Raw genomic sequence first — 10,413 nt, forward strand, 5'->3', positions numbered from 1 at the left:
AAGGCAAAAAGAGGAAACACTTTGTCCATTTCCTAGAAGAAAGGAGTTAAACTGAGTGTGTGATACAGAGGAGTCACCAGGCTGGCTCCTGTCCTAAGGTATGTCAAGTTGCTAACTGGCATATTTGTGTTTGAGCCCAGCCCTACCTCTTGACAAATGTCTGTCCTCAGACGCCTTATTGGAACTTAATTGATTTCTAATGTACTCATCTGTGAAATGGAGACTGGAAAACTTATCTTACAGGACCTTTTACCATGTTTAGAGAGAGTGTACATAAAATAGTTTGCTCATAGTAGGTACTCCCTTACTAGTAGCTATGACAAGTATCACAAGACAATACAAGAAATCCAGAAGGCAATCCAGCCTTGTTACAATTGATCCAGTCAGCTTTTCACTTTCTGCTCTGTTACTGTTAACACGAAGATTTCAGCTTCATGGCTGCAAGATGGCTGCTCTCCCTCTATGGCTATGTTCCAAGCAGGATAAAAAAGAACGGTTGAAGAGGAAGTAGTCTGTGCCAGCTGAGTTCATCTATTCTTTGTCAGGAAAGCCACAGCTTTCTCTGATATCCCATACAATTTATTCTGCTTATATCTTATTGGCCAAAACTGTGTCACAAAACAAGTCTGAGCTGCAAGGGAATCTGGAGAAGAGAGTATTTTTAAAAGGCACATTGGCACTTGAACAAAACTGAAAAAAAAAAAAAATAAGAGGACTCAAAAAGGCAAGACAAAAAGACCAGGTAAAAGTAAAATCTCTGGAGGAGATACTGGCGGGCCATCCTCTAAATTTTGGCTAGGTGGTTTCAATTTGTATTCCAAGGTACAAAGAAGCCAACCAGGTCCTTCTGTCTTTGCCCCCAGAGAAAAGAATAATGACAGCTCTCTACTCTTGGGTATTTACTACTTTGTTCCAGGTCCCCATGTAAGTACTTTGCATATATTATCTCATTTAATCCGTTGCACAGCCCCAGGAATGAGGTAGGTACTATTATTGTCCTCCTTTTACAGAGGAGAACCCTGATGCACAGATTCAGTAACTTGATCCAGGCCAAACAACTACTGAAAGGCAGAATTAAGCCCATACTCAAGCACTATTCCATTTGCCTCATTAAAAATAAGTAATTTTGGGGCACCTGGGTGGCTCAGTCGGTAAGCCTCTGCCTTCAGCTCAGGTCATGATCCCAGAGTCCTGGGATTGAGCACCACATTGGGCTCCCTGCTCAACAGAGAGCCTGCTTCTCTCCCTCCTTTGCCTGTCACTCCCCCTGCTTGTGCTCTCTTGCTCTCTCTTTGTCAAATAAAGAAATAAAATCTTTAAAAAAAAGTAGTCTTATATTTATGGTCAACTGATTTTCAACAAAGGGGCAAAGGAAAATTAATTGGAAGAAATGATAGTCTTTTCAACAAATAGTGCTGGTACAATTTGGTATATGAATGCAAAGAGATGAATTTATACCCTTATCAGACTGTATCATATACAAAAATTAAGTTGGAATAGATCAGACCTAAAGTAAGAACTAAAACTCAAAAACTATTAGAGGAAAATCTTTGTGACTTTGGGTTAGGCACAGACTACTAACATAGGGCATCAAAAGCATGACTCACAAAAGAAATTAGTAAATCAAATTTAATAAGAATTAAAGACTTATGTGCTTCAAAAGACACAGTTTTGAAAAGATAAGCTACAGACCAGAAGAATATATTTGCAAAGAATATATTTGATAAAGGACTTACATGCAGAATATATAAAGAACTCTTACAACTCAATAATGAGACAAAGAGTCTGATTAAAATTGGATACAGATTTTAATAGATATTTTATTAAAGAGGAGATACAAAGGAGTAATAAGCAGATGAAAAAGCTATTCCACATCATTAGTTATTAGGAAAAAGCAAATTGTCACCAAAATGAAATTCTACTTCATATTCACTAAAGTGACTTTCTTTAAAAATTGGTGAGGATATGGAGAACCTGGATTCCTTTACACCTCTGTAAAGTAAAATTGTACAGCCACTATAGAATCAGTTTTTCAGTTTCTTAAAAAGTCAAACATGTTCTTACTGTATGACATAGCAATTCCCCACCTATATAACTACCCTAGGGAGATAAAATTTATCTCCATACAGACTCACACACAAACATTCATAGCACCATTATGCATAATAGCCAAAAAGTAGAAACAAACCAAACAACAATGAACAGCTGATAAGGAAAATATAGTATATCCATGCAATAGAATACTATTCAGCAGTTAAAAGGAAGTAAATACTGATACATGTACAACATGAATGGACCTCAAAAAGAATAAGCTAAGTGAAAAAAGACATATGCAAAAAGCTATATGTTGTATGATTTTATTTAGGCAAAATGTCCAGAAAAGGTAAGTCTACAGAAAGAGAGCAGATTAGTAGTTGCCCAGGCAAGGAGTGGGATTGGCTGCAAATGAGCATAAGGATCTTTTCTGATGATGTTTGGATGACTTTAAATTTACCAAAAGGCATTGAATTAAACTTTTTTTTTAATTAAACTTACAACGGGTGAATTTTATGTTATGTAAATTTCTCATAATAATGAGAAATTATGTAAATTAACAGCTAATAAAGCTGTTAAAATAAAACGTGGTCTCAAGGGAATAAAGAAACTATTCCCAGATATCCCTGTCTACTTTATTTTATAATGAATCTGGAGTAGAATGAATAAAATTGAGCAGTTCCTGACAGAAGTCTGGCTCAATTTCAATGCTAATTTTTTTTAAGATTTTATTTATTTATTCATGAGAAACAGAGAGACAGAGAGGCAGAGACACAGGCAGAGGGAGAAGCTGGTCCATGCAGGGAGCCTGATGTAGGACTCGACCCTGGGTCTCCTGGATCATGCCCTGGGCCGAAGGCGGCGCTAAACTGCTGAGCCACCCAGGCTGCCCTCAATGCTAAATTTTGAATTGCATTTTGTATCTATTTACTAAGAGTACTTGATTGACAAAGACTTGACTTTACTCAATGACACAATACATGTATTCCAAATAAATAATTATTAACCCATTCAAAAAATATTACCATGGACTTTACTCACTATTTGCATCTTTAACAGCTTCTTTTTCAGTGTGTGCCATGGAGTCCAGATTATTATGGAGTAGAGACCCTAGGGCAGGTTCTTGTGCTTATCAAAGTCCCTTGGTGCCTATAGTATCTATTTCTGGAGAGGTCATTTATCCCTTTGTCATAAAACATTGTGTTAAATTAACTTGTTTTACATAGGATCTACCATGGTATTCAAATATGCATTCTGCAAACTGATTTAATATAATTTAGAAAGATTTTTATGATTGATACAAATCATCAAACCATGAAAGTTTGACACCTCTTTGGAACTGAAGCTTCACCTTCAGTTTCATCTCCCTTGGGTAAAAGCTTTATTATTTACAATTTTGAAATAAATTTGTGATGTTCCTATTGTGAAAAGCTTTATAGGCCTATCTGACATACCATATTACCAAGGATATAGCATTTCTTTAAGTGCCTTTTTAAAAAATAAAAAAAAACATGTCACTAATGCCTGAAACTAATATTTCACTGTATGTTAACTAATTAAACCTTACAGGAAAACTTTGGGAAAAAACATGACACTGCATTTTTAAAAGATTGACGTGTGACAAGTTTTCTCTAGACCCTTAATCTGTCTAAAAATAATCCTATTGCTTACACAAATCTCAAGTTCTGCATTAGTGCTACAAAACAAGCTGAGACTTTTTTCATTTTTAATTATAAAGGCCCTGACTACATTGTTTTAAACCTTTGGAAATCATTTATGTGGCACCCAGAAGTTTGTCCTCAAATCCCCGTCTCCATTTGAACTTTGTTACAACAGCATGCAATGTCAGAGCTAGAAGGACCTCGGGAGATATACAGCTCAATCTCCTCCCTTTGCAGATTGAAGAACTGAGGCCCAGGGAGTTTCTGTAACTTGCTTCATCTAAATCCACACAGCCAGTTGGTAAGTCCCTGCCTCCTACTTGTTTGCCACACAGCTCTCTTAAAGTATCACAGAATCTCAGAGCCTGAAGAGAACTTTGAGAGGATGTCATCCAATCTCTTGACCTCGTGGATGGGCAGCTGACCACAGAGATGTGGAAGATCTCTGCAAGGTGGTCTCAGAGCTCTCTCCCACTTGGGTAGCACTCCTTTAGGATACGGTGCTGGTATTCCTAAGATTCCTAAATGTAGGCAACAAATATAACACTTCAGTTTATTTTCAGTATCTTGCTACTGTAGCAGGCTAAGAGGGCAAAGCTCAGTGGAGCTGTTTTAGGCAATATAAATGACCATTTAGAGAGGACCATCTTGATGGTGAGAAGTGATGAGTAAACACATTTTATTTTTATTAGGAATGTAATTTATAAATTAATTCACTTTAACATCTGTTTCAGGGTTATTTTAGTAAGTTCTTTTTTGTTTAGGGAGTGCTTTCATATTTATTACCTTATCATATGATCCTAATAGCATCATGAGGTTGGTATTACTATTCTGATTTAACGGATAAAAATGTAGAGTGTTAGAAACCATGGGCAGATTGCCCAAGGTCATACTATTAACTAAACAGAAGAAGGATTAAAGCTTTGATTTTTTTTTTTTCATTTCAGAATATATATGCTCTTCCCAATCCATCTTATTACCTTTTGGAATTTAGTGATATTGTCCTTTGGTTTTCTGTTTTCTGATATAACTAACAGTTTATCACAGACTATCTCTCAAAGAGTAGTTTGAGGAAATTTAATAAAGCATAGGGGCTGCTATGACAATGTTTTTCTTTTACTTTTTCAATTTTTTAAGTTCTATTTTGTTGTGAGAAGAGTTTAACCTTAATTCATTTTTCTTCTGAAACAGAGACTGGCTAGAAGCTTTCCTCAAAGAAGGCAAGATAGTCACAAAGTTGAAATTGCAAAGCAGAGGAATTAGGAGTGATTATTCTTTTCATATGTATTCACTTTATAAAAGATTTACCAAAAGAATCCTATAAATAATGCACAAGTGTTCTTTATGCATTTCAGTTATGATTCAGTTGACCAAAAAAATTTAATCATTTTGCAATCAATTTTTTTTAGGAAGTTCATCTCTTCCTCTTATCTCTTAAAAATTTCTTTTCCATCACCTTTGAACGGTAAGGTTGGCTTCATCTTCTGTTTTCAAAAATATCAATGAATGATGGATTCTAAAGGGATCATGGGAAGTATTTAATATTGAACCTAAACATACAGCAACTGGAGCTAATTCCAAAGCCCCCAAATGATGGAATGTTACCTCCTCTACTGGTATTGATGTTTCTCCTGTTCTCATGTTTGTAGCCCAAAAGACAGGTTCATGTGGCTTTCAGGGTTGGTGAAGAGTAAGGAATCTTCATTCCTGAAGGACAGAAGAGCAACAAGGGGCTTCAGAGCTCACAGTTGAACAACACTCTTTGATTTATTAACACATTTTTAGTCTGACAATAAAAGTAATTCTATTACAATCATATTTCTTGCCTGAGATGAAACAATACTGATTTTTAAAATCTTCAAATGAAGATTTTTTTTTTTTCTGGATAGTGGGGTAGGCATGGGAGTGGGGCTGGATATTTGTGAGTTGTTGAAAGAAAAGAGGTTGGTGGAGAACAGATGGCCTCCTCCACCATACATATTCATGAGTGCATTTATTTCATTATGTCGTCCCCTGGGAAACTCGACACTTCAGGTTTTATAAGTTTGTATGGCCATCAAATTGAGCAGTCAGAAGCCCTCTGTCAAAAACTGTGTTGCTGCAAAATTTAAAGAAAAGTATGTGAAAGCCTTAGCTTCACACTTTTGTCTTGACTTTTCATCACTGAAACACCTGTTATTTTGAGATCTAAGACACGAATGTCATTGAGCATAATAGATGTTAAGTGTTGATAGCTGAGCTGACATGTTTCATTAATCAGATGCTGGCGTGTTATGTTTAGAGTATCACTAAGCACATTGTTTGCTAATTTCATAAGAAACATGAGATTAAAACACGTCTGTATGTCTCTTGCCACATCTCCAAAGTTCATGCCAGGCCTTCCTCATTTGTAGATAGGAAATGGGTCATCTGATGGTTTGAACAAGGTTCATTATTGAATTCCCTGTGTTTCTGATAACTGGCAGGAACCTACCTGTTATGTGCTTCATCAAACTCTTTTCCACTGGACCAAGACACAGAGAGGACTGTGAGCAGCATATTTTTTTCCTTTACATTAGGAGCAAGCTCCTGGCTAATGATTAATGGAGGTATCTTGATAGCTTTTGCTTTAAATGATGTTATCACTATCTTCATTTAACTGCACATTCCCTTACCTTAAACATGAATAAGAGCACTTCTGTCTTTTCTTATTGTTGCCTGGCCTTGAGAAACTGTTGATGTATGATGATTTGTTTTACAGAGCTGTCAGGTTTATTGCTTGTACACTCCTCTATCAGATAATACGATATCGTCTGCTCCAAAAGTCTATGTGGAAATGGAAGCATTCATGGATGCCCACTTGGATGAAGCAGGTCATTCATTTTCTTATTATTTCCCTAAAATAATAATCATGATGGATTTAACAACAATAACAGTAACAATAACATAATCTAACATTTATGAAGCAGTTACTCTATGGCAGGCACTATACTAAGAATTTTACAGATATGTTATGATGTTGATACTATAGGTCTTGCATTTTGCAGTTGAAGACACTGATATTTAAAGAAGATTGATATCTTTTATATATCACATCAAGAAACAGGAGAGTCTTTAAACAAAATGCTGTCCCATTTAATTCTTATGATCTGTCATAAACAAGAGATCCAAGAATTCTGAGAAGCTGAAAGGTCCCATGGAGCCCAGACCTAAGTAGATTTTACAGCAAGAAAAGTCATGGACAAATGAGTTATTTGGCACCAAAACTATGAAAATGAAGAAGAAACCATTTTGTAGGGAAAAGAATAAAGTAGAAAACAGAAGTGTGCAGTCAGTCATGTGAGAGAGAGAGAGAGGAGAGCAGAGAAAGTAGTTGCCTGGGTCTCCAATAGCTTCATAGCTCCAACCAGCACTTCCTGGGAGCTCCAGCTGTGATACATTTAGAAGTATGATCTATATTCTCACCTAACCGTCCCTTGACTTTAGGTAGTTTTGATAGGTTTCTATTCCTCATAACCAAAATCTGGACTTACAAATAATGGACCTAAGATTCAAACTCTTGCTTTTAGACCTTAAACCAATCAATGCTACTCTTAAGTCATTCTCTGTTTAGTGGTCTATTCTCTGTTTAGTGGTCTACCACACATAGTGCAACACATCTTTTTAGAGTTATCAAATTGGGAAAACAAAACAAATAAAGGAGGAGGCTGTATAGACAATGACTTCTGGTAGCATGGCAATAAATCCAAGCTGTAGGTAATACTAGTCTAAGACTACCTTTATTAAAAAACATTTTGTTATTTTTAAAAAGGTTATAAAAATGAAAATGCTTATTAAAGTTATTATAATTAAAGTTTACAACAGGGATACATAAAGTAAAAACTGAAGGCCCTTCTCCTCTTCTCCCCACTCTAGTCCTCAGGGACCACTTCATACCACATTCATACTTTCTTTTTTAATAAAATATTTTTATTTATTTCTATTTTAAAATGTATTTTTTATTTTAATTGTCATTGATTTTATTTTTCTAGAGGGGGAAGGGGCAAGGAAGAGAGAGAATCTTAATCAGACCCCATGCTCAACATGGAGCCCAAGGTGGGGCTGGATCTCACAGCCCTGACCTCCATCTGAAACCAAGAGTCAAATGCTTAACCAACTGAGCCACCCAGGCACCCCCATTCATACTTTCTTCTTATTGGTTGTCCATTATATCATGGACAACTTGATATATGAATATACATGGATTTGCATCATTCATATTCAGGGATACATGGCATATTCCATGGAATAGGTACTCCAGTTCTCTATCAATGAGATTTTGATTATCTCCAAATTACTATTACGTATCATACTTCAATGAATAGAAACAATGCTCTTTAAAGTGCCTCATTTGCTCATTTTAGACCATATTTCAGAAACAGTGTTGGGAGGATTAAAAATATAAAGGTCTGCCCTTATAATCCTAAAGGATATTTAAGTATAATACATATTTACAGCTCAAGTATCACCTAAAAATCAATTAGTATGACATTAATTAAGGTCCCATGATGCTAGCCATTAATTAGGATTCCCCTGAGTTTTAGTGTGATTTAGGGAAGGAAAGGGTATTATTGAAATTATTTTTGTCCATCTAAAAATTATTTTAAAACATTAAAAAAAAGCAGTGATTATTAACAACTGACTCCCTGGCAGTAGGGTGGGGTCAGCAAACAGGGGAGGAATGTGAAATTGCTCTCTGAGTAATTTACCCCTGACTGCTTAGAAAACCAACTAGTGAGCAAACATTTATTGATCACCCATGAAGTGCCCAGTACAGATATAGGAATGGATCTAGAATTTTTTTTTATACTTCAAGTGGAACTCATGGTCTGTGAATCAGTAGAGCAGGAAGAGATGAATGGGCCTGCAGTAATCAGATGTTGTTGCTGATGTTTTAGGACTTTGTGTGTATGATTTCAGAAATAGGAAGATATACAAAGCACAGGGAATATAATAATATTGAGAATATATAAAGAAATCCTGGTAATGTATTATGAAATAATGAGGATTTTTCTTACTTGGGATACAAAATAAATCTAGCCAAAAGTTGAATGTTTTGTGAATATTTACTGCTTTCTGAAGTCATGGTAGATAAGGGAATCTTAAAAATTAGTGAAGATATATAATAGCCAGTCATCTCCGTAGTTCTTTATTAAGAGCCAAATAGGTGAAACCTCCATGTTTAACACTGTAGTTGTCAAGATAAAAATACACAGTCCCTAGGTAAAAGGAACTAAAGGTTAATGCTGTATAATAGCGTACACACATACTTTTAGCATAGAAAAGCAAAAATTATCATTAAATGCCAATTCGTTTGCATGTTTTAATCAATTCTTTATTTTTTTAATTCTTTTAAAATATTTATTTATTTATTTTAGAGAGAAGGGGGGAGGGTAAGAAGGAGAGCAAGAGAAAGAATCTCAAGAAGACTCTGCTCTGAGCATGGAGCCCTACACATGGAGACCCCGAGATCACGACCTGGGCTGAAATCAAGAGTTGGATGCCCAACTGATTGAACCACTTAGACGCCTCTGAGCAATTCTTTAAAAAATTAAACAGTTTTATGTGATTTTTCTAACAACACTATTCTGGGCCCATATTCACCTAGTGTGAGGGATTTGGTTTCTGTTGTTGGTAGGTGAGTCCTTGAGAAGAGACTTTTTATTGAGATGACTAATTACACCTGTCACTCATTTAGGGCTTACTGTATGACCAGCAAGCACCATGCTAAAAGCTTCCAGTGGATTTTAAACATTCTCTGAGCAGGCTTTTTATGGGAAGGCTTTTACAAATGTGGAATCTCACAGCTATTAAGTGGCTGAGCCAGGGTCCCATGCCACTGTGTGGTTCTGCATCACTGTATACCATTCTGCCCATGTTTACTCTGGTTATTCTCATGCCAGCTTGAGATGTTTGCCTTATTTCACAACCACTTCAACACTACGTTATTAATGTTTCTCTTAGCTAAGGCAATTAACTGTTCATACCTGTTACTTATTCTAAGTATTTGAGGCCATAAAAATTGAGTATGAGCTATTGAACTCATTTTATACTTTCTCTAACAGGTAGTCAAATAAATAAATAACAATGAAACCAAAAAGCCTTGTCTATATAGTATCTGTAATGATTTTATATTACTGGCGCCATATGTATCACACTTGGGGAAACCCTGAACCCTATGTTACTCTTTTTAGGTTTTTCTTTTTTTGTATCATGATATGTTCTCTGAATAAATGTTCATTAGAGATGTCCACTTCTTTACAAAGGGAGTGGATGTGTAAAATCAGTTTTGCATCTCAATCACCATGAAAACATATGTTTGTATGTAGAGAAAATGATCAGTCCAAAGAATTCATTTCACACAAACTGAATACAGCAGGAAATATGCTTCTATGGGTAATCCTAATAAATATAACTTCATAATTAAAATTGCCTGCTGTCTGAATATACCAGAATATGCCCTCAGCAGCAGAGGCTTACCATGTAGGACATTTTATCACTCAATTGTTCTGGCTTTCTTTAAAAGGTAACTTAAAAATTAAAAAAAACAAAAACAAAAACCAAAAGAACAACATGCCTCAACAAGTGGTGTTGGGAAAACTGGACAGCCACATGCAGAAGAATAAAATTTGACCACTTTCTTGCATTATACACAAAAACAAACTCAACATGGATGAAAGACAAGAATTCATCAAAATCC

The 10,413-nt window shown here is 35.7% G+C and overlaps 2 long non-coding RNA genes across 2 annotated transcripts; one reads left to right on the top strand and one right to left on the bottom strand.

The window, feature by feature from the left end:
- Positions 1 to 2,547: 2,547 nt before the first annotated feature.
- Positions 2,548 to 6,596, bottom strand: LOC119864643. The gene is made up of 3 exons (XR_005374683.1): positions 6,350 to 6,596; positions 5,301 to 5,402; positions 2,548 to 4,216 (listed from the first exon to the last, which is right to left on the bottom strand). It is a non-coding gene; the product is annotated as an uncharacterized LOC119864643 (long non-coding RNA).
- On the top strand, positions 2,829 to 9,813 carry LOC102152920. Its single transcript, XR_005374677.1, has 5 exons — positions 2,829 to 3,996; positions 5,105 to 5,160; positions 6,161 to 6,283; positions 6,436 to 6,547; positions 9,092 to 9,813. It is a non-coding gene; the product is annotated as an uncharacterized LOC102152920 (long non-coding RNA).
- Positions 9,814 to 10,413: the final 600 nt, after the last annotated feature.

Source organism: Canis lupus, chromosome 20 (genome assembly GCF_011100685.1).
Source record: "Canis lupus familiaris isolate Mischka breed German Shepherd chromosome 20, alternate assembly UU_Cfam_GSD_1.0, whole genome shotgun sequence".
Classification (NCBI taxonomy): Eukaryota; Metazoa; Chordata; class Mammalia; order Carnivora; family Canidae; genus Canis; species Canis lupus.